Raw genomic sequence first — 25,971 nt, forward strand, 5'->3', positions numbered from 1 at the left:
AGGTAGGACTACTTCTACAGAGAGTGGAAGGCCTTTAATCATATAAAAACGTCAAACATCTCCCGTGGGTTCTATTAATGAAGATATGATCGGAGACAGCTGTCTCTTGGTAAAACTGGGGAGTAGAAAGCACTTGGTGGCTCTGTAGTGTCTGACTTTCCCGTCCCCATGTTCTTCACTGATTCCCAACAAATAGCAAGAAACAGCCCATAACTGAACGCCGTCACTGTGGTCTCTATTCCCAGCCCTTCGTTTTCCATCAGGGTCGTGATTGGTAAAAATGATCGTAATTATAAATAATATTTTCAAGAGTTCTATGTGTTCTGGATTATACTTTTCCTTATTTTTCTCTGCTTTCTAATTCACTGTGGATAGAATATACTCCAGATGAACCTAGTTTACCAAAATAACCCATTTTATGGCCTGGGCAGTTGGGTGCAGTGCCTGTTTTGAAGCTGCAGCTAGTTGGTTATGAGGAGTCAGCACATCATTACTAAGCCAACTCACCGCTCTGAAGTTTGACAATGAAAAAAAAAACACACAAGACAGAGGAGTTTACCCTGACTATATAAATTTCCTTACATTTCAACTAATTCTTTTATCCTTTTCTACCTCCAAATAATATTTTTCTCTTTAGTTTTTTTTTCTTCCTTGAAAATCCTTCTGCACTTATTACCAGGCCAACGAACTGTCCATCGAATCATTTAATAAATACACATTAAGCAATTACTATGTTTCTGACACTGGCTGGAGTGTTGGGGTCCCGACAGAGAAACATGTGGCCCTTCTCCAGCACTTATATGAGTAGGGGAAATAAATAATGACAGAAACATCAGAATAATATGAAATTACAGCTACAATGTGAGGCATGATTGGAGATCAGCAAGATGTCTGATATGAACACTGAGAGACTTCCTGAAGAAATTAAGGGGGCAGAGGTGAGTGTCAAGCAGGGGCGTGTCTGGTAGGGGTGATATTTATGGGAGAGAAGCAAAGGGAAACAGAATGTTCATTAGATGAGACACCAGAGAGAGGCCTTGTGAGATCTCCGTTTTCTAACCCCTTCCATTCTGAACATTAATACTGATGCGATATTTGGAATGAAACCAACACACAACGGGACCTGCAGTTTAGGGGACTAATTGAATCCTCTCTGATTTAGCTGCTTAGAGCTTCCTGGGAGCTTTCAGGAAAGCATTGTAGGACAAAATTCCAATTAATCTCAGTGTCTTTGCAGTTGACTGCCTTAGGTATAGGAGGCCCTGGTAAGTGTCCTGTGGAAATATGGAAAAGGACTCACTTCCTGTGGAGGAGCTACCTACTCTTCCCGTCCCGTAGTCTAGTTCTGAGAAGAATGAGTAGACCATTTTCAGAAGCTCAAGAAGTACATTTCTCCACAAGGATGGAAGTTTTTAGTCCTTGAGAGAGTTCTACTTCCCTTAAGTTTTGAAGGGACCTCTTAGCTGCAAACACGGTACCGAGAAGGAAGGATATGTCAACAGCTTAGAGAAGTGTCTGTAAGTCATTAAACATGAACTCAATTAGTTTTCCTGCAATTCTAGTCATGTCATCATTTGTAAAGTTTGAGACTAGTAGAATTTTATAGTTTTCCTTTTAGAATTAGCAATGAGAAAGCAACATAAGATGGAATTGAATTCCAAGTAGAACAATCTAGCTGTACTTAGGTTTATTGACAGAAATAAATTTTTCCTTCTGGGAGTTTCATAGACTGGCACAATTTTTTTTTTCATGGCTGACAGTTCCTCTTGGAGCATAGTACTTTGAATTAGTAAATAATACTAAAATCACTCTGTGGTGGCTAGCATATCTCTTAATTTGCTAAATTTACTCATCCCATGATGTATATATACTTCAAAATATCACATGGGGCATAGCAAGTACATACACAAAATTAAATCAATGTAGGAACGATGTGTTTGTGGACCCTGATTAAATAATGTATGTGACGTGTGAGCAAAGGGAAAGCGAATAACCTTGCCCCTGGAAATCTTATGCTGAATTTTTAATTTTATTCACTAACTAAAGATGTCCACCAAACACCAAACATTTCATGCCCTGAAATGAATCCGGTCCTGGTCCATGCTCTCTCCCCTGTGTCACAGATGGAAGTTTTTCTTGCATACTCATCTTTCTCCAGATGTGTTACCCCTCTTTCTCCAGATGTGTTACTCCTCTTTCTCCAGATGTGTTACCCCTCTTTCTCCAGATGTGTTACTCCTCTTTCTCCAGATGTGTTACTCCTCTTTCTCCAGATGTGTTACTGTTCTTTCACGGCTACTCTTTAAGTCTGTTTTCAACAGCAACCCCAACGACAAAATCAACATATACACAAGTAGAAAAAGTCATCTTCCCCAAAGGGCTAGACCTGACTTGTCTAAGAAAACAAACCACAACTCAGATCTACCAAGCTCTGACTACATGACCAGAAAGTCAAATTTTAATATAAAAAAGAAAGTTTACCTGGTTTTTCAGGTTTGTGTTTTATATGAAACACAACATAGGCACAATGTAAGAGAACTCTCAGATTCTTTGGGGAGTTACTGAGTTCACGGTGAAGGGATCAGAGCTGTGGTCTGGAACATTTGACCTCTTTCACATAGAGGGCTCCCAGTAGCTCTGTGATAGACTTTGAAACATTGTTAAGTGTAGCGGGTACTCAGATTCTCCTAGGATCTGTCAGAATCAACTAGAAGGAGCACCCAAAAACTCCCATTATCATACCCGGAATGTAAGAGAAAATACGCAGAGAAGAGATATTGATAAGAGGCATTCGAAAAAGGGAAGATACTTTGTGTATTATCATTGAGTGTCAAATTATCTCATAGAATTAGCCTTTAAAGGGAAATTACACAGGGTACAATTTCACTTAATTATCTCACTTAAACATAGGGGCCAAAGTCATTTGCCCATAGTCTATACCATTCATTTTACATATGAAAATGGGTGGCAAGAAACTAAGCTCATTAGTACCTATGGATTGAAGAATGTCCCCTAATTCTTTGCAGGGCATGCTATTTTAGGCACACTGAAGAGCTTGCTTTCCTCCTAATCACATTGCTCCTTTCTCTCTCTCTCTCTCTCTCTCTCTCTCTCTCTCTCTCTCTCTCTCTCTCTCTCTCTTTTCCAGACAGAATTTCTCTGTGTAACAGTCCTAGCTCTCCTGAAACTAGTTCTTGTAGACCAGGCTGGCCTCGAACTCACCAAGATCTGCCTGTCTCTGCCTCCCAGGTGCTGGGATTAAAAGTGTGCACCGCCACCACCCGGCTCACATCTGTAATGAGGTCTGGTGCCCTCTTCTGGACTGCAGTCATGCATGCCAGACAGAATATTGTATACATAATAAATAAATAAATAAATAAATAAATAAATAAATAAATACTGACATATGATTTATGTGTATGTTTATGTGTATGAGTAAGCAGCACATGCATGTCTGCTGCTCAGAGGGGTCAATGAGGGTGTGTTAGAGCCCCTAGAGCTGAAGTTACAGATGATTTTGAGCCCCCTTGTGGGTCCTGGGATCCACACCAGTGTCTTCAGCAAGATGAAATGCTCTTAACTACTGATCCATCTTTCCAGCCCCAATAGTCAAAGTTTTTTTTTGTTTTTTGTTTTGTTTTTTTTTTTTGCATTAAGCAAGAATCAAAAATTCTACTCAGTAGAAGTTCTAGTAACAAATAAGATTTGGGTGGAGGTCAGTGTAACCGTTTGTTTCTCCCAGTAATGTTTCTGCTTGTCCATGGCCATTCGATATGACTTACTAGAAACAATGCCAAAGACCAAGCCTATTGTTTATGCTTCTGATCCATCAAGAAACTCAGTGGGTAAACATGTTTGCCACTGAACCTGATGACTCACGCTTGATCCCTGGGATCCACATGGCAGAAAGAGAGAGATGTGTACCTCCCCACACAAAAATAAATACAAAAATCTAAGAAATTCCCACAACCTCCTCTCTCATAAATGTGTTTTGTACTTGCAAATCACTTTAAATGGATGTTTGTTGAAAACCTTGGGGTACACAATAATCACTATTTGGAGATCAAAATGATAGGTTCAGATAGAAGAAAATGAAATCCCCTAAATAGCCAACCTCACTTAGAACTCTCAGGGGCTACACAAACCTTCTACTGGAGCTGACAGAGTTGCAGCAGACACAGCTACACTAGAGGGATGCGCACCTCATGCCTGGGAATCCCAGCGTTTCCTTTGCTGTTTTACCTTCTATGGAACCCACACTGTGTTGGTGAAGCATTTCTTCGACAGTCTCTCTTTCCTTGTGGTTCTGATGAACCTGCTGTGCAGGGTTTTTCCATCGTCAGTCAATGGCCAGGACAGTGCCCACGCTAGGCTTTTTAGGGCCTTAAACATGAGACACAGAGATAAGCAGCAAATGAAGCCGCATTTTCTCTAAAATGATCACCCTTAGTTTATGTGTTTAGTGCTCAGACCTGTCCTGATTCCTGTCCCTTCGCGGCCATAATTTAGTGTCCCCATGTTTCTGAATCATACGGTGGTACCCTTCCAGCACAACCATTTTATTTGTCCTTAAGGTAAAATTTTGGTCATTTTTTAAAAAACACTGTTGCTGGTAATCACAAGATTGCGATGGTGTCAGGAAGCCCTGGTGAGTAGAATTATTTGCCCAGGGTAAAATAGTGTCCTTGTTTCATTGAGAGAAGGAAATGCACAGTCACGGTATCTTTAAATCTGACAAGCTTAGCAAGTGAAATTCAAGGATACCTATGGGCATCTTGTGCTCAGTCCTCTTCTTCCATGTTCTACCAATCCTCATTCGGTCATCCTTTACTCCAATGTTTGTGTCATAGAGCCCTCTTTTTCCTCTTTCTCCTCCTCCCTTTTCTCCTTAGATGTTAAACAAAAATGAAGAGGAAAACGTAAAGAAAGCAAAAATTCTATCATCTGCCCTGAAATCCACATAATATTCTATGAAAGTTCAGAGGGGGCAATTTAGGTGATGATATTAAAAACAACATTGATGGTTTGAAACTTTTTGCAGGCATGGAGTATGATCAGAGAACATGTTCAGTGCCCTTCACTTAGCACTGTCCTGATGCCTTGTAGCTTTGGGAGCTTCAGGAAGTCTCAAAGGCTCTTCAAGTTGGGAGGATTTCATCTGTAAGAGAACAATGACTAGGACTAGCCCTAAATTTTGGGCTAGCCTTCAGCACAGCAGAATTTGGTCTTCTGTCTGTTGATGACTGTCCTGAAAACAAAGCCCATGGATTTGATGTGTCTTCTGAGAACTCGGTTGTCCTCTAAGAAGTGAACCTCTTTTCTGTCACATCTGGGTAAAATATGGAAGTTGGAATGTTTGCAGAGCATTTAAATGGGAGTTTTATGTTTCTGAGTGTCGAAAGTAGATTATGCTTAAGCAGTAGAAAAAAATGGTCATTAAAAGCTTGGGATTTAAACAAACAAACCTCAATCTTGAATTGATGGTCTGTACTCCATGTTTAGTGAAAACATTGCCAGATGCATCTGTGGTTTGATTACTGAATAAATGATAAGAAATTTTTCAGCGAACATAAATTCTTTAGCAAAGCTAAATTCCTTGGGTGGTGACTGTTTGCTTGTGAAGTTGAAGCCCACAAAGATAAGAAAAGGCCCCCTCTAAGTACTCCAGCATTTGAGCCACATTATACAAGGCCTAGAAATGTCCTTGGTTACTCTAGTCTTTTGTGCCCTGCATTTTAAAGATGGCAAGTATTTGATTAGCTGGCATGGACCTCTTGATGTACCCAATACAAGGAAAGAATTCAAATAAGGAAAACGTCTCCAGCCTTCTTCCCACTAACACAGCAGACACATTTGATTAAATGAGTTATCTGAAGAAAACACATGTTTCTGAATCCCTGCTGGTAAACTTGCTGTACCTGTACTTCAAAAATGCCCTAGCTTACTAAAAAAAAAAAAAAAAAATTCATCTTGAGTTTACTTGCCTTGTGTCGTGACCGTGGTATTTCAGAGGACAATCTTCAGTTACAGTTAAAGGCAAAGGCAGTTCTGCTTTCAGAAACACTGACCTCTTTAGGGTGACGGTGGTAGTTTTGGTTTGCTTTTATGGGACAGGGAATCCCACGAAGCCCTGGATTGCTTCCAACTCATCAGATATCTGAGGATGACCTTCTGCTCTTGATCCACACCCTGCATCTGGAATAACTTAGTTTTTTTTTTAAAAAAAAAAACAACCAATTGGTATAAACTTTGTCTATGTCCTCCTATTCTCACCCTGAAAAGAGAACCGGAAAGGGTGAGCGAGCTTCTTCCGGTGTCCCGCACCGCATCTTCTCTCTTGCCACCCATACTCCATGGCCTGTCCTCCTCTGCTGGTGATGACCACTCATTTCTGTTGTAAGAAATAGAAGGTTAACGATTGAAAACTTGTTATCTTCCTAATATTGCTATGTCTGAAGCAAGGAATGAGCAGTTCACTCATGGGAAGCCATGACCTTGTAACCAAATGGGTGAGTTGTGGAGAATGAGAAGCTAGATGTAAATCCTACCTTATCATCAGCTATGTGACCTGGTGTTTCTCCATCTGCATGGTGGAGATGAAGGCAGGAGATACGTCATAGAGCTGCACTAAAGATTAATCGAGGCAATCCGTGAGGCATACTTAAACAGGACCTAACCACAGTTAATGCTCAAGAGTGTAAGTATTTAAGATTACTGGTATAAATTCATCATAGAAGAAGTAACTACCACATAGGGCACTTTTATTATTAGGTTTTACTTTTCTATGTATAAAAAGTTAAACTTGGTCTACCTTAGTAAATGGATTTTTTCATGATGGAATTGAAAAATAAAAGACTGCGGTTACCTCATTCAGACAGAACCCAGGCAAGGGTGTGGCTTTATCATCTGACAAGCTGTCAAAGGATACTATCAGCATTCTAGTTGTTAAATGTAAATATGTCAGCAGAACACTTTGGGAGGCTAAAGGAGTTTCCCCAGCACCTCTTTTTATTTTAAATGGGAGGCTCAGGACAAGTAAAACATGTTCAACATTGTCACATTTGTGTGATGTGATCACTATGGCTCTGTGCTAAAATCCTCATGACATATTTTCCTCAAATGGCAGAAACTATTTCAGGACTTCCCACGCTATTATTCTGCTCTTGTGATTCTCATTCAGTTCTATTCTTCTCATTCAGTGAAATTGAAAAGCATTAAAATGCATTTCTTGCTGATGTCTTTACCTAACAAGAGACTTCAATCTACCCTATAAAAGAGTGGAAGCAGTCGACGGTGGAAGTACGTTGTCTTAAAATCCCATTTATGGCTGTGAGCTGTACTGATCACAGCTGATTCTGTGGCTTTGTACTAACCACTGAATGTAATCTAAAGGGCATTTTACATTAAAATGACTTTGCAGAATCCCCCACTTAACATTGTTTATGCTACATGACAACTGCTATTATTTCAGTGCCAACCAAATATAAAAGGGCATTAATATTCATTAGTAATGTTACAGCTGATAACTCCCAAACAGCATTATAATGGTTTGAGTAGTTATTTCGGGCAATATGTTGCAATATTCACACAATAACCCTGATTGACACCATGCATTTAAGAAGCCAAGTAACTCAAAGGGAAAAATTCTGTGCACATACATACAAGACTAACTAACTAAATATTTTAGAACTATGCTTCAGTTGGTAGGATCCTGTACTGAGCCTGGAGTTTTTATTTTCTGAATGAATTGCATAACGTCAATCACTAGGACAGAAATTTGACACCCAGATGTAAGTTTCAATTTTATCACCTAAATTCAATGCTACTATTTTGAGTCTACAAATTAGGCATTGCATTATAGATGCACCTACAAAGATAGTTTTAAAGATAAGCACATGGCAAAAGAACAATGAACATTGAAATTAGGGATTCTAAGATGAACCACACAGAATTTTGTATGTTATCCCATCTCACTGTATCAGGGAGGTTTTATACTCAGTTTTTACCTATGGAAACTAAAGGCAAGAAGGATTCTAAGTCATGTACAAATAGCTGGCCAATAAGAAATCCTGCTCCCAGTGTATGTCCAAACATTTATCTTTTTTGAATTGACATAGAGGTCCCTAATGTTCATTCAATGGGGAATGTAGTGGTTTATGTTAATGAGGCTGGAACAAGGTAAAAGGCTAGGGACCTGCCTTTGAGGAGTTATCCTGCTTCATGGTAATAGCAATACCATTTGGCAACGTCCATGAGATATTAGTCAGCTCCATACACAGCAGAGGTTCTGACACAGTTACTTGAGAAGCAGTGGCAGGTTTATGGGAACTCACGATTTTGGAGGTTTAGGTCCAAGATTGGGCAGACCAGTTAGTTTGAGCCTCTGGTGAGGACAGAATCATGATGGGAGAACTTCTTGGAGTGCATACTCACATCCTCCATATCCAGGAAACAAGGCATGAATGATGAACTGAGGACCTCCCTCTATGCTCCTCCAGCAGACCCCGCACAGTGTCTCCTAAGACTGTTCCTCTGGAGATCAACCCATTAACACTAGGGGCTCCTGGGAGTTCTATCACCAACGAAACTAAAGCAAGTGGCTATAACATAAGAGCATTTATACTTGGTGTTCTTTAATGTTTAAGTATACTAACCTTCTTTTCCAGATGTTGGTGTTTAAAATATGATGTGTAAAAGAAAAAAATACTTTTTTCTTTTGTTTTATTAGGAATTGACCAATATTATTTCATTCACATTTCAGTTAACAAATAAAACTACATATGTTTCTTTCCTACAATGTGGCACTTTAAAATATGTGTAATATCATAAATTATATATTACCACAAATATTTACTTTTGTGGTTAAAAAACCCTTAAACAGTACTTTTAGTATTATATTTTCAAGACACAATGCCTTGTTTTTATTACTAGCCATCAAATTGTAAAGTAGATCTCCTGAACTTATTCCCAATATTGTTAAATTCCTAACATGTAATTTCCCATCTATTTATGAAATCATTCAGTGTTTGTTTTTCTGTGTTTAGCTTGTTTCACTTGGCTGACATGTCCTCTACTTCTTCTGTGTTGCCATCAATGCCAAGATTATCTGTCTTCTTAAGCCCATTAGTCTACTCTATATACCACATTTTCTTTACCCATTCATTCACTGATAAATCAATAAGTTGAATTCATATATTACTTCATGGATAATGCTTTTGTCAACATCCTTTGTCCACTCTCCTATCAGAAACTGAACAAAATAATAAAGTGATTTTTTAACATGTGTGACCCCAGCAAAGGGATCAAGATTCATGTAAGCATGTGTACAACTAATAGCTATACATATTTATATAGTTTCATATATACAGATGAACACATATTTGTTAGGATGTTTTCTGGCATGTACATCTCTATGTGACCTCATCTATAGGGAAACTATCTTTGCAGTACATATTGAATTGCATGCATCTCAGTTTTTCATACTAATAGAAGTGACAGGTATTGAATTCCACACTTGGAAAGCTTCAAGCCATAAACACTGGACCTCTCCATCATTCCCTATTGTCTACCCCCCAACCCCTGATTTCTTAAAATCAAGTTGAAGTAAACTTGGTGCCTGCTGACAAAATGAGTCGCAGTACCTCCAAATATTAATTCTTAGAGAAACAAAGGCTGATGGATTGTTGTAATTTCATCTCATGCAGTGACTCGGAGTGCTTCGTGGCCATACTGTTGTGTACATAGCTTTCATACACATGGTTTCTGGGAATGTTTACATAAGCCTGTTTTACATTTGATGATTATATTTTGAACTGTGTATAAATAACTGCGTGCCTAGCTATAACTCAATTATAAAATAAGCTCTGCGTATCTTCTGGGAGCAATGTGGAGAGGGAAAGTTCTATAAATATTTAAGTTGGCAGAATCAGGATTTGACGTTTCATAACTCCTAGGGATTTGAACCACTCTTAGAGGCACGCTCCTGATCCCTCATCCTCTTATCCCACACTCTACATTTTTCCTTTTAGATCAAGTTCATAATCTTGAGTGACAGGAATTACATACACAAATGCCAAAGTCAATGATTTAATCAGTTCACTCAGATCAAATCAGGCCCTACTTTATTATCCAGAAAGTAAAAACCAGCATTTGAATTTCTAAATTTAGCACACATTTTCAAATAGAATTCTCATAGCCAGTTGAGAGGTGATATTCTGGCCATATGAGTAAAGTTAAGGTCAATCAAACTAAATAAATCATTTTTGCTTTGGAGTGCAGCTGCTTATACATTCTCCTGGTTTGATTATCGCAAAAGCCATTCCTCACCATTGTCAGTAGCAGGGGTGTGTCCGTCCGTCTGTCTGTCTGTCTTTGTTCCTATTTCATCTCCACACTCCTCTGCTGTGGGATAGTTCTGGTTGAAACGTGTGAGATTTTTATAGAGTTTCTGGGCCACCAGCATTATGGAACAGCGATGAAGTCAGGATCTGTGCCATCACCGATCTACCTGACTATTCTCACTTCCTTAGCTAGAGAAGTCAGTAACAGTTATGTGCTGCTCTGCTTCTAAACTGTGGAATGTGTAATACTTTGTTCTGAGGTAAATAATGAGAAGGAGTCAGTTAAGTCATGACGCACCGTTGTCTCTAGAGCTCTCTGGTTTTGTTTTGTTTGGGTTTGGTTTTTTGTTTTGTTTTGTTTTATGAATGATGTTCACCAGCTATGCCATTGCCAGAATATCTATTACCTTGAGAATAACACTGACTCAAAGGAGGGATTATATACCAGCACAGGATTGTAGTGATATTGCAATGTGCTACAAATGAAATGCTTTAGGATAGCTTACTATACTTTGATTCTACTTCTAGTTAAAAGTAGGACTCACCAACATTCTGAATGGTCCAGAACTGAAAACAAATGTGGATCATCAAAGTCATCATGGAACCTGTAGTAAGAGGCATGCCCGAAAGCTCTAGTTAACATCTGAGTATGTACATGGGTACATAGACATCAGGGCAGTGATTGAAGATAACCCTTGGCATTACTTTCAAGCCAGACATGTGCACCTGTGCCCATAATCGTCACTCTTTTGTAATAATTTGTTTGGAAGCAAATGTATACGTTATTGCTGGTGCTGTCCTAATCATCTCAAGTGAAGGCAAGCACAAATCTTAAACAATGGGACTTTGCAAATGCTGCGTTTTCCTTCCTTCTTCCAGATATGCAGCCCCTGATGGGAGATGACTAGTATGTATTTTGTTTAAAAGAAATAAGATATTAGTGATAGTCTGATAACCCCAACTCCATTTTATAGGAAGGAAAATCTTTACCCAGTCATTTTTAGAGTTTTCATGCCCCTTATAAGCTCCTAAGGGTCTTTAATACACACCCATTCTAAGGTCCAGTGCATTTTCAATTTAATTTAATAAGCCTATAATGCATTTTGATACAGAATGACCTGGCTCTCTGTCCCCTGAAACTGTTTGATTGGAGAGCAAGGAAGAACTTCTTCCTACCCTTTAGTATAATTGAATAGAACCCTTGGGTTTTATGATTTCATTATATTTGGCAAATTCTGATTTGTTTATATGTTTATGATACTGGTAATATATAATATGTAATAAATAATAATTAAAATCTAGCTTGATAATAGGGAAACATGTAGTTACCAGTTAATAGAATTATCAAAGGAACTTTGTTAAGCATTGCATTCCCCAAACTTAATTAAAGCCAAACTTAAGTTAATAAGTCTTGAAAAGTTATAGTTGACTCCACATATAGCAAAGATATCTGTATTTGTATGTGTGAACCTACATAAATTATACTGAGATAAAAGACAAAGGGAGGAATCTGCAATAGCCATATTTGAATAACATAATATAAAATTCTTATCAGCCTTCAGAAGCAGTTGAACACATAAACAGGTTGCTAAAGCAAAGGTCGTTAACAGAACATGGAAGAAATCATGTGTTTTAGGTACCAAAAAATGTTTGTATTTAATTTTTAATCCCATTTTATACAGTAGATGGATGCTATATTGGGAGAAGGGCTTCTCTTAACAACATTATCTAGCTCATTATAAATCAACAGAATATTTTCTTCAAGAAGTTATGAAAATTAAAATGGTTCATTTTAAATAATTATATTTTAGGTGTCCTGTGCTGTGATTAAGATACCTTTGCTTTAGGCCAGGTGGTGGTGGCACACGCCTTTAATCCCAGCACTTGGGAGGGAGAGGCAGGCAGACATCTGTGAGTTCAAGACCAGCCTGGTCTACAGAGCTAGTCCCAGGACAGGATCTAAAGCTACAGAGAAACTCTGTCTCAAAAAACAAACAACAACAACAAAAAAAAAACAGCCAAATACCTACAAATATACTGAAATGCTAATCAAAAATGAACGAAAATAATATGCAAGTTCCCCACTATTGTACTATTATAGGCATAAAAATCCACAAGCTCATCCTCTATGTATAGTTTGATGGTGTATTGAAGTGTTTCATTTAAAGCAATCAAAGGTTCTACACAGAAGTAGATGATGACACCTACAAAAATGATAGTGCAAGCTCTTCATAGATGAAATGAAGACAATCGTGGGGCCAACCCTATTAACAAGATATGATGAACATTGAGATGAAGGAGTTTTGTAACACCAAGCTGGTTTTGCCATTCATTTTCATTAAAATCACAAGTGCAAGAAGACACTGGTAAACAGGATTATGTAAAACCTAAGCACTCCTGGCCATCAGCAGTCACAACTCAGAGGGTGAAAAGAGTGGCCACCAAGTAGGAAAGGCTATTAGAGATACTTACCTCTACTCACGGGAATTGTGTTTAGGAGGTAAGATGAGGACAGCATAAAAACAGAGGATAGAAAATAAGGCAAATGAACAGATTTTAACAAATACTTCATAAGAGAGACATCCAAATGGTTGACAGACAGACTTAATACTAATTAACCTTATTATCCGTTCTTAATAGAAAACCCTATTAAACTAAAATTGGGATTTGAGCAACAATACAATGGCTACTGAGAAGGACTGATGATGCTAACTGTGGGTGAGGATATGGAGCTACCGGAACTCTCATGCGCTGCTGGTAACAGCAAAATTGTTTTTCTGACATTTATGTTATTTAGTAAGTAGCTATCAGAAACATAGATATAGTGATAACATGTACAGGCATGTGTATATATATGTGTAGATTGGGTACAGAAAATCATAATAATATTCAAAGTATTTCTTTATAGCAGTGATAAATTAAAATTAGTGAAATCAATTATCTATTAATAGTAGCCAAATGGATAAATAAGTTGGGATCTGACAATGCAATTAGATACTCCGGATTAATGAAAAAAATCCTATCACATACAGCAACAAAAATCTTCTAAAGATGTATTGAGCAGAATTGTCAATCATACAGAATACAGTAGTAAGGACAACTGACTCCATTTACACAATACACTAGCAGATGCACAAAAAAGCTTCTAGACTACTAGATTGTGGGTCACAGGTTGGGCTTCTCTCATCTGGACTTTCTAATCTTTGTCCAAGGTTGTGATTATGTGAGTATGTTTAGTGCTTAAAAATCCCTTGTGCTTAGAACTTAAATACACACCTTAAATTGTGAATGGCAAGGTTTTAAGGAGCCTTCATGAAAAGTATCCCAAAGAATAAGTGAACATGCATAGTCAACGTGATTGCTCATTTGTTAAGAGCATTTGCTGTTCTTCCAGTTCAGTTTCCAGCATCCATGTCAGGGGGTTCACAACCACCTGTAACTCCAGCCCTGGGGGCTCTAACACCCTCCTCTGGCTTCTGTGGACACCTTATACACATGCCAGGCACAAATACATATAAGTGAAAATAAACATGAGTGTGACCCCAGGATTTCCATCAAAGTAAAATTTTTTTAGCCTCTCATTAGTTGAAAGAAAAGCAGTGTGGAATGAGGTTTCTGTCCCACCCAGTCCCCTAGCCATTCAGTCCCAAAGAAACACACAAAGACCTACATTAATTATAAACTGGTTGGCCTATTAGCTCAGACTTCTTAATAACTAATTCTTACATCTTAAATTAGTCCATAATTCTTGTCTGTGCTAGCCACATGGCTTGGTACCTTTGGTCAGTGAGGCATTCTCATCTTGCTTCCTCTGTGTCTTGGTGATGACTGCAGATTGAGCCTTTCCTCTTCCCAGAATTCCCCTGTTCTGGTTGCCCCACCTATATTTCCTGCCAGGTTACTGGTCAATCAGCATTTTATTAAACCAGTACAAGTGACAAATCTTTACAGGGTATAAGACCATTGCCTCAGAGCAAAGGAGGAATTAATTTTAAAACTCTGAGGCAAAAAGCAAGGTAAGTGTGAGTGTGTTTTTTATGAAGTAATTGGATGACTTCCAAAGACTCTAAATCAGTCCAGATGTACAGAATGTCCAAGTGGACAGTAAGATGGCAGGCTACTACCTCAGCTGCTAGGCATGGACCAAAGTCAGAATGAGAAATGTGGGGGAGGCTGATGTGTCTCCCAGGGACAGTATCAACAACATACATCAAAATGGGGAATGTTCCCAAGTTTTCAAGCTTCCAGAGAGGATTTCAAACATCTGCTTATAGAGAGTTACTGAGATTTAAATCTAGACATGTCAGACATGGTGGTCAAGCTGCATTTCTCAACACTTGCATGTGTTTGGATGGATAGTGTGAGATGTCCTGTGCATGTATCATTAGTAACGTCTACAAGGTGTGATTACCAAAATTGTCTCCAGACATTGTCAAGTGATTCTGGGAGAGGGAAAAATATTCTTCCCCAGTTCCTAATGGGAAAAATAGAATAAATAGCTATATATACAAATAAAGAAAATGATAAATAACTTTGTTATATGCTTGATTATATTTTTTACATGAGCATGTACAAAGCAAATTGCATTAACCATTAAGGGGAATAAAACAGAAATTAACATTTTTTTCTGTTTATAATTCAGTGTTTTGGAGATAACACTGTTTAGAGTTAATATCCTTATTCATTTTAACAGACCTAAATTCTACTTATATTTTAGAAGGATTTTTTGTCAGTTCTTTATTGGTATAAATTAACTAATTCCAAAATCAACCATCAGAGTAGCTAACTTGTGATGTATCCATAGAATATGATTCTTCCAAGGAGGTAAATTCTAATGAGGACCTGGTGAGGTCTCAATTCTATCCTCCTGACTTTTTTTTTTTTTTTGGTTTTTGGCCTTTTGTATGAAATCAACAACTTCAGTGAAATAATTATCCCTCTCATAATGACGTCATATGCCATTCTGATCATGCCAGCCAGACACCCTCCTCTCTTCTCTCCTTGGTTGAACTCTGAGATTTCTCTAACTAAACTCTCAGCTCAAAGCCCCCTTGTCTGAGTACATTTTGTGCCATTTATGTCACAGTATGATGGTTAGCCCAATTCTTCATACATGATGGATACTATATAGATATAGATCATATACCACAAATAAGTTTCCACAACACTGAATTCTGTGATTTGCAAATAGGAAAACCCTGGCAAAGCAATTATACTGGTGCATGAATGCGTGTGTTGTGTATAGAAAGAATCCTAGATCTGAAAAGCACTCTAACAGAAATGTTGAAAATAAATAGGGTTTATGTTGACGTTGTTGATGTACTGCCTTATATAACAATTCTTGACCCCCATCACAAGGGCAATCCTATTCTAAGCACAGGATATAGAGAAGTGAATGCAATTCACTAAGCTTACATTTCAATGTGGGAGGTAGCCAGAAAACAAATAAATAAAAACAAGTTGCCATTGAAGAAAAAAAAACACAGGAGGGACTATCAAAGGAAAGAGGAATCTATTTAGAAGAGCTAGTGACAGAGGCTTTGTATGAGGAGAGGCTACATGAATTGCAGGGAAGGAAAGGGTATTTTTTTCTCTATATATCCAACTAGAACTCCAGCTGAGGCCTTGTAAACCACACTTTAAAAGACAGATTAGGAATAGAAAAGGTTATGTATTATTTACTAAGTCATATATGACATGAAAACTTCCATAAAGAAATATAGACCTCAGAACCCATTAAATCTGAGTGTTTTGAAGTACAAACATAGAAAAAATGTACTCAGGAGGAGGGGAGATGAGCCAAGAGTCAAACTGGGGCAAGGCCTGCTTGGCTGGGTTCCTCTCCAGGGCCTCTGTCTTCAGAGACAAAAATGCTCCTTTCTGCTTAGTGTATAGAGGGCGTCTTTCTGACAGCAACAGTGGAGAGAGTCAACAGACATCAAGGAATGTATGTGTACTGGTAGAACAACTTGGTTTGTTGGTGGGATGAATCTCTGGACCTCGGTAAAGATTTGAGTCAAAGCTGAGTGCTAAGATTTTGCCACTCACTGATTGACAAGACAGACAATATGGGAATGACTGTAGAATTTGAAAACTTATTGAAACATGCAAATCAGAGTTATCTAAATTTGTATCTTAGAACTCTATCATCTGGTCTGTCAATATATGTTTTGAATTTGTTTTTATTTTATATGCTTCCCAGAATGCATGGTTATGTTTTATTGGATTTTGACATTTATGTCTGTAAGAGTTCTGATTCATATTTTTTCCTCCAGAATACTTTCTCATTTTCATCTGTTAGGTTGTTAGTGAAAGGGCAGGTTACAAAACTGAGCTAGCTCAGAATTAGGTTTTATTCCTATAAATTCTGATCAATTTCTGTCTCCCCTTTGCTCCAAAGGCAAAACCTTTGAGCATTTTAGGGCCAAGTCTGGTGTAATCTCCATGATAGTACTTAGTTAATAGGTCCTAAACTCCAACCTCAGGTTCCCAAAAATATTGCCTCATACTCCCGTAATTTCTTAGTCTTCTGTAAAACTTTTTTGCTGGGTGCTGGATTGAGGAATTCTCAAATTACCCAAATCAATGCCAGGCTTCCTTGTGTCCCTTGCCTTCTATTCCTGTTCTTAGATCTCTGGGTTTTTGTAACATGTATAGAACTGGAATTCTATTCTGAAGCTACTGAGGAATCTTTCACAGTTAAATAATATCTAATTCGGTCTGATTTGTCTCAAAGTTTGCTCTACTAACATCAATGTTAAAAAAAAAGTTTGCAGAAGTCAAATATAGCTGCTAAGGATCCAGGAGGAAAGATTCCTTTGATAGGCACATGCAGACAAGAGACAATGAGGATCTGAGTTATTACACTAAGTATAAAATGTAGAAGAGGAAAAAGAAGCAAGAACCATACACAGGAGAAAGAATTTTAAATGAAAATAGAAAATTAAGCTGTCAGCACCTCCTAAATATTTGTGAGTGTGTCAGAAAAAGGGTGACATGCTGGCTCATTAATTCTGTGTTCCTAATAATTTTAAAGACTGGTCAATGATGACTGGTTTCTAAACAAAATAATATATTTTTTTATATTTCTCATGGTTCTGATATTATTCTTGACTGTACAGATTTAAAGAGGGAATATATTTTAATTTTCCATCATTGTTCAAAGTAAAAGCTTACTTAAGTTAGAGAGTTTATATGCATGAACTCTATGAAGAGAAGCATATGTTCCATAATTCAGGAAGCGTGGAAAATATTTAAAACCAAAACTCCATTATTCTGATGGCAATATTTTATGGAAGAAGTTGAACCATTCAGCTTGAAGAAATATCAAGCTGAGCTGGTAATGTGCACTATTTAACAATGCATTTGAGATGAGACACTTGTTCTAAAAAAGTTATTTAGTATTAAAATGGGTATAAGAATAATAACTTGTAAGGATCTGCTATAAACACTAACCTAGTATATTTCAAGAATATTCAGTTTCAATTTTTAAAATTGAATTCTTAAGTAAGGTACACATATAAAATGTTTTATAAAACCACCTCTAAATATTTGGACGTATTTTGTTTGGAATTACATAATTTGTTAACAACAGAACTGAGACTAAAAATTGAATGTGTTTTACTCTGTTCTCTTTTCTCTTCTCAAGGAACCAAAAATATGTACCTGTATTACATTTGGAAATGAAAAAAAACATTGAATAAGCAGGAAGGAAAAATGTGGGTCATATTATTTAGATTTGAGTAAAGGTTTGCATTATTCTCCAAAATGAATAATTTCAGCTAAATTCTCCCTAAGTAAAGTAATATGTTTATTCATAAGAATATAGTGCGGCTCGTGTGCTTATTAACATGAATCCTGAGACCTCTCATTGTGCACCTCCTGAACTCTATTGTCATCATTGATTCAAGAACAGCACAACCAGATATTTTAAAACATCCCAGTCGTCTTTCCTTTATCCCGTCATGGTTCACGAAAAGTCCTCTTGCGTGCATCAACAAAAGCAGTGAAAATATGACCCAGATGAGAAAATGAACAGATGTGCTCACAGCTGGCAGTAATTTGGTACCTAAAGGGAAATACAAAAGGGGCTTATCATTCATTGTGTGGCTGCTGTGTTGTAGGCACCTAATATTTAACTATCTTGTTTAATCCTTGTCAGATAAAACTTATAAGGTACATACTAGTTCACACATAATTTACTTAAAGTCCAGGAAAATAAAATGATATGACTAATATATTATAACCAAATCCTGTAACAGGCAATGTGATAGTGAAAACTATCATAAATATTTTTTAGTAATTATTTGAGATCTTCACAAAATGTATTTTGATCATGGCCACCTCCAGCCCTTCCCCCTAAATTCTCTTGGATCCATCTCTTCTTCCCTACCCTACAATCTTTATTCCTTTCTGAAAAAAAATCTAATCCATCAAATCAGTTGGATGCTGTTCATATACTCCTGCATTTGGGGGCATCCAAAGAAAGGTGTTTGATCTACTGGAGCCACACCCATAAAAAATGGCTTCCCCCCCATAAGCCATCAACTATTCATAGCTCTCCACTTGGGGGTAAAGGTTCATAAGACCCTTCCTATTCCAGGCCAGAATGTTGAGTTGCTTGGTCATGAGCAAGTCTTGTGCAAGAAATGACAGCTGACGTGAGATCATGAGTGCACGTGTCCTTGTCATTCTCACAAGATACTGTTTTGCTCCAGTTAATTCCAATCTCTGGCTCTTATAAGCTTCTCCTTCTTCTTGAACCACAATCCATAGGCCTTGGGTGGAAGAAGGGTGATGTCAATAGCCCAATTATGGCTGACACCTATTCTCTACGTTTTGGTACTAAGCTTCTGTGTTAAACCACAGTCCATTACACAGGAAAACTTATCTGATGAGGTCTGGGAGCTGCGATAACCTATGGACATAAAGATACAAATAGAAAGGATGTAATGTTACATCCTGTAGCGGCAGTGCCTGTTTGTTTGACCCGGCCTCCCAGCTAGCTTAGCCCCAAAACAATCACACAGGAACTGTATTAATTAAAACACTGCTTGGCCCATTAGCTCTAACTTCTTATTGGCTAACTCTTACATCTTAACCCAGTTCTATTAATCTGTGTATTGCCACAAGGCTGTGGCTTACCAGGTAAAATTCCCAGCAGCTGTCTCCAGTGGCTCCATGGCTTCTCACTCACTCGGCCCTTCTTTCTCCCAGCATTTAGTCCAGTCCTCTTTGCCTGCCTAAGTTCTGCCCTATCAACAGGTCAAGGCAGTTTCTTTATTCATTAATGGTAATTACAGCACACAGAGGGGACTCCCACATCAACATCCATTTAGTAGAATAGTATTATAATCACTCATGGAGTCTGAGTTCTCAAACCAATAGTTCTTGGCCAGATTTACAGCACCAGGTACATGATTTCCTTTATGGAATAGGCCTTAAACTAAAGCAGAAAATGATTGGTTGCACCATTACATTTGCGTAACAATTGTACCCTCCAGGTTGAAAACTTTTATTCTTAAAAAAAGTTCTTTTTGTTTGTCTTCTCATCCATTTCTTTAAGGGAATTTTTCACTTCCTGTTTAAGGGTCGCCATCATTTTCATAAGGTTACATTTAAAGTTAATTTCTTCTACTTCTTCTGTATCAGGATGTTCAAGTCTTCCTGTTGCATGTTCACCCACCAGGTTTATAGGTAAACTTTTGCCTCAGGGCAACACACCCCACGAACAGAATGTGATTAGCTGAACTCCCCTATCAACAGTGTGCCTGATCTAATGGGAGCTCACTGAATCCAGCAGAACTGGGACTGATCAAGCATGGGATCAAACTGGACCCTCTGAATGTGGCTGACAATTGGGGCAGACTGAGAAGCCAATGATAATGGCACTGGGATTTGTCTCTAGGGCATGTACTGGCTTTTTGGGATCCTAGTCTATTTGTTTGCATAACTTCCTAAGACTGGATGAAGGGGGGAGGGCCTTGGACTTCCCACAGGACTGGAGGGGACAGGGGAGGGTGAATAGGGGAGCAGGAGGGAAGTGGGGGGGAGGGGAGGAAGTGGAAATTTTGAATGGTATTATTTATAAAGTAATTTAAAAAATTAAAAGTTCTAATATCTTGGTTAAAATAAGTTTAGCTGAACATAATTTCCTGATAAGACACTGTTAGATTTACAATAGATTATTATATAAAATATATTAAGTTAAAATGCATACCGAAAACCACACAGTAAACTAAATAAATAGTATTAAACTCCAAAATATCCCTTAACGAAACTGGCCAAGAAAATAAAGCCACTGAACTAAGCTCTATTCTTAAGATAATGCAGGTTATGTGCTCTCTGTTTTTAATTTTTTTCCATGATAATTATAATTTTACAAATAACCTTATCTGTAAAGTGGCAAAGATCATGTAGAGAGACCTGTAAAATACTTTGAGCTTCTTGAAGAGAAAGATATATAAATAGAACACAGCAGGTAATTAATAATTTCAGTACTATAAATGACAGTAACATGAGCAATTTTTCCACGTTGCTCTGTTTACAATGTGCATTTACCATAAACCTGTGAAATCCTTTAGATCACATTGGTATGCAAAACATTATAACCTCCTTTTGTCTTAATCGTTTAATTAATACACTTTTATTTAAATGTCTCATAGGGAGCAGAAAACTAACTTATGGCCAACAAATTGGGTCTTAAGAGAGAAAGGAATTTCCAATATCGTTTTGGATCATAATTTAGTTATTCTTTATCAAATCCACTGCTTTTTAACTATCAGAAGAATTAATGGTTGTGCCTACTGTCCGTCGGTTTTGAACCTAAAATTTCCCCCCAGATTTTCCTAATTTTGTATTACTGGCAGTTAAGTGTTGGACATATAAATATGGTACTGAAAGCCATGGCCAATGTCATGATTCATGTTTGACCCATTTTTGAAATGAGAAGTATTTCTTTCTCATTCTGACAAACAAAACTTTACAATCATTATTTAAGCATTAAAGACCAATCATAAAATACTTTGGAAATGTCAGCTCTAATGCTGAACAGTTTGGAGACCCATGATTGAAAGTGTTACTTGGTAATGAAATTGATTTTCCGCCTTCATTGTTGAAGTCAGGGTGATGAGAAAGTAGCCTGGTGAGATAAGAATAATTCAGTCTGATTTTCCAAGTAGATAAATGTGTGCAGCCTTTGCTACCCATCTTTAACATTTTGCCATGTTCAAATACTTTCTTATTAAGTGAAATTTGGTAGATGGTTTATGGAGATGGCAGGCTGATTGTAAATAGGCATGTGTGCAAATTATGCGAATTTAAAATGTATTTACAGAAGTCATTAAAGTGTGAGGTTTCACTCTTATTGATTGACTTTTCAGAAATCATTTCTCTCTGTTCTATTTTCAGCTGAAGTATTTGAGAATTGAAAAAATTCTAACAGCTGTTATTAGAATATAACACCAATGTCAATCACAGGCAATTCAGAAATGTATTGTTACTAAGTTGGTAAATTCTTACCTAAATTACTTACTTATAAAGTAGCATTAGCACTATTATAGACTTTTTGCTTGTTTGTTTTGTTTTTTTCTTTTCCTTTTCGCCCCTCCTCCCCTCCCAATACCCACCCACTCCCCTCACTCCCTCTCCAGTCCAAAGAGCAGTCAGGGTTTCCTGCCCTGTGGGAAATTCAAGTTCCTCCCCCCTCCCTCCAGGTCTAGGAAGGTGAGCATCCAAAGAGATTAGAATCCCAAAAAGCCAGTACATGCAGAGGAAACAAGTCCTAGTGCCATTATCAATGGCTTCTCAGTCAGCCCCCATGTCAGCCAAATTTAGAGAATCCGGTTTGATCGCATGCTCGTTCAGTCCCAGTCCAGCTGGCCTTGGTGAGCTCTCATTAGATCAGTCCCCTTATATAAAAGGGTGAACGCACCCCTCGCGGTCCTGACTTCCTTGTTCATGTTCTCCCTCCTTCTGCTCCTCATTTGGACCTTGGGGGCTCAGTCCAGTGCTCCAATGTGGGTCTCTGTCTCAATCTCCATCCATCGCCAGATGAAGGTTCTATGGTGATATGCAAAATATTCGTCAGTTAGTTTATGGGCCAGTTCAGGCACCCTCTCCTCTGCTGTCCAGGGAACAATCTGAGGATCTCTCCTTGGACCTGGGAACCCCTCTAGAATCAAGTCTCTTGCAAACCTTAAAATGGCTTTCTTAGTTGAGATATATACTTCCCTGCTCCCATATCCATCCTTCCTCCCTCCCCCCCCATCCCATTCCCCAATCCTCCCCTACTCCCTTCTCTCTAACCATCTCACCTTCCTTCCACCACCCCCACCCCATACACCCAAGGTTGCCTGGCAATCTTGTCTACTTCCAATATCCAGGAGGATAACTATATGATTCTCTTCAGGTTCACCTTCTTATTTAGCTTCTTTGGGATCACAAATTATAGGCTCAAAGACCTTTAATTATGGCTAGAATCCACTTATGAGTGAGTACATACCATATTCCTCTTTTTGTGTCTGGGTTACCTCACTCAGTAAAGCGTTTTCTATTTTCATCCATTTGCATGCAAAATTCAAGATGTCATTGTTTTTTACCGCTGAGTAAAACTCTAATGTGTATATGTTCCACACCTTCTTTAACCATTCTTCTATTGAGGGGTACCTATATTATCTCACTTTTTAAAACCCAAGAGGGAAGGGACAAATAAATTTATTGAATCCTGACAGATTCAAGTTAAATATTTCAGTTCCTAACTGAATTTGCATTGCTTACATAAATGTGGATGAGAGCTGTTCACCAGGGCATGGGTAATTTACCAGTGGATTAACCATTGAAGAAAATGCCTCTCTCTCCCACAGCAGCCATAATTGCCAATAGATTTCTTTGGGGTCATGTCGGTGCTTAGGAGACCTGACCCAGCCTCACCCAGACAGAATGTTGGCAGGCCCAGTCCTGGTGCAGGACGTCACAGCTGCTGGGAGTTCAGGTATGCCACAGCCCTCCCACAGCTGGAAAACAGCATCCAAGGCATTCTTCCTCACCCCCCAACACTAACAGTCTTTCTCCCTCTTCTGAAATGTTCCCCGAGCCTTCGAGGGGCTAATGTTGCGGTCTTACTTAGGACTGAACACTCAATAGTAACTTTTTCTCTGCATTTTGAAAATGTTATGAGTCTCTGCAGTAACTACTCTCCCATGTAAAATGAGGCTTCTGTAACCGAGAGTAGCACTAATGGAGATTCTATTTAAACTATAAGTTGTTGCGGTAAAACAGCCATTTTCACAAAGGTGAGTCTTCAAAGCCGTGATCGTTCCATCTTCTAGTGTTGTCTTCGATTTCTGTATTGTTTAAAGTTTTCATTGCAGAGATCCCTTACTTCCTTAATATATTAAATAAGTTTGGTTTTTACTTTAAAAATTTCATTACTAAGCAATAATGAATGTAGCATAAAATCATTAATCACATGATGTTTGTGTTAGATGCAACATTATAAGTTTGGGATATTGCTAAATACCTATATCCAATCTCATATTCTGAAATAATACTTTTTCTGAATTTTTCATTAAAATTTCATTTTCTTTTAGTTTTATTATGTACATGTGGGCCATTAGATCATGTCATATGCTTTTAAATTCTAGTTTTTTTAGAAATTATATTGTATTTAGAGAGGACAAAGAACACCAGGGGAACAAGGCCCTCTAACTCAACTGAATAAGGTTCATATGAGCTCAAAGAAACTGAAGCTGCAATCTTAGGGCTTCTATGGGTCTGAACTAGGTCCTCTGTGTATATGTTATAGCTTTCAGTCTAGCTTTTTTATGGGACTCCTGAGTGTGTTAGCAAGTGGGTTCTTGTGTCAGCTCTTGGGGATCTTTTTCTTCTGTTGGGTTGCCTTGCCCATCCTTGATGTGATGATTTTGTTTTATCTTATTATATTTCATTTTGTCATTTTGGTTGTTTTCACTTAGAAGCTTATTATTTTCTAATGAGAGACAGGAAAAGATGGATCCAGAGGGGAGAAGTGGTGGGGAGGAACTGGGAGGAGTAAAGGGAGGGGAAACTATAATTAGGATATACTGTATGGGAAAAAATAATAAAAAGGAATAAAGAAATTACATTTTATTTCACTGTACCTTCAATAACAACATGAGGTTTCCTAATTCCTATACCTGTGCCCCATTTCTGACTTTCAGATTATTTTTTCTCTTAAATAGCTCTTCCATACTTTCTTTAAAAAATGTTTTAACAGGTTTTTTGTTGTTTTATACAATGAAAACTTTCTTTGTACATTTGATTCACTATTACGTGTCGCTGCCACCTCAACCAGCAAGGACAACGTGACACCGAAGCTCTTCTCGCAGGCAGTTTATTCAGGACCTTGAACAATGGCTTCTCTCTCATTTCTCTCCTATTTCTCTCTCATTTCTCTCCCAGGGCAGACCTCTCCCAGCCCTTATATAGGCTATGATCACCTGTCCCAGAGTACCACGTGGACATCGTCCATAGGCTCAAGCATACGCAAGCGACACACAATCATAGCAAGTCACGGACCATAACCATAAAAGGAGTTATTTGTCACAGAGAGTGCTCGCTTTTGGGCTCACGGAGGGCAGCAGCCGGCACCATCTTAAAGGCGCGGCTCCACACAGCTCTCTATAGTTTCCCCTTTTTTGTTTTCACATAAGCAACAGGTAACAGTAGAGGTCTGATCTCTGTCAAAAAATTAGGAACAATATACTGATGTCTAGCCAGGTGCTGTCCACCCAGAGAAATGCCAGATCCGCCCGGTGCCTTTTGCGCAGAGGTGGGAGATCAGGCACCAACCCACATGCAATCAGACTTGCTCTTCTTGAGACCAACATTACGAGCTCTCAAGTGCAGTGCACAAGCCTCGCAACCTGTGTCAACAATCTTTTAACGTAGCTAGCCATATTTGGGGAGACTGTCCTGTTTCAATGGCTGTAAAAGCCTGGATGATCATAGCTACGTTACGACACTATGAGGTCCGTATGCGACATATGTACCACAGACAAACCAAGGAGGCAAGCACCATTAGACCTGTCAGGGCTCCTATTCCCACCCACTCCTTAAAGTAACTAAAAGTTCATTTCAGCATGTTAAGAAAAGCATCAGCAGTAGGTAACTTCAGCCGTGTGGCATTCAGGGAAACAGTCTGGTTGATCAAGGTGTCCGTCAAGTTCTCGAACTCCTTGCTCCAGTTTCCCTGGAGGTATGCACTCAGCTGCCGGCTCAGGTTACCGTTCTTTGTAAAATTCTCGACCAATCTAGAAGTAATACCCAAAGAGGAGAGGGAATGAATACATCCTACACTGGTTAATGTTACTAAATCCTTCATCTGCTCTTGCAAGACGTCTATTCTTTGGTTTACTGTCAAAATGCCAGCTTTTAAATGACCATCGATGGATTTCAAAGTGGTCATTGTGGAGGCCGTTCTCTCCATGATTTCATTAACTGTCTCTGCAATCTGAGTTGTTGCAGCCATGGCAACAGCAGCTGTCATGGCAGCTGCAGCAGATACAACAATTGCGGAGACTAGGGTTGTTGTTATCCCAAAGTCTCGTTTTGTTCTGAGCAAATGAGCGATTGGGAAGGTACCGGTATCAAC

The 25,971-nt window shown here is 38.4% G+C and overlaps 1 protein-coding gene across 2 annotated transcripts in view; it reads left to right on the forward strand.

Annotated features, from left to right (window-relative positions):
• Prkg1 (protein kinase cGMP-dependent 1) overlaps positions 1-25,971 on the forward strand; it is a 1,163,909-nt gene that overhangs the window by 477,136 nt on the left and 660,802 nt on the right. The gene's annotated exons all lie outside the window — the stretch shown is intronic.

Source organism: Myodes glareolus, chromosome 7 (genome assembly GCF_982192425.1).
Source record: "Myodes glareolus chromosome 7, mMyoGla1.1, whole genome shotgun sequence".
In the NCBI taxonomy this organism is placed as follows: Eukaryota; Metazoa; Chordata; class Mammalia; order Rodentia; family Cricetidae; genus Myodes; species Myodes glareolus.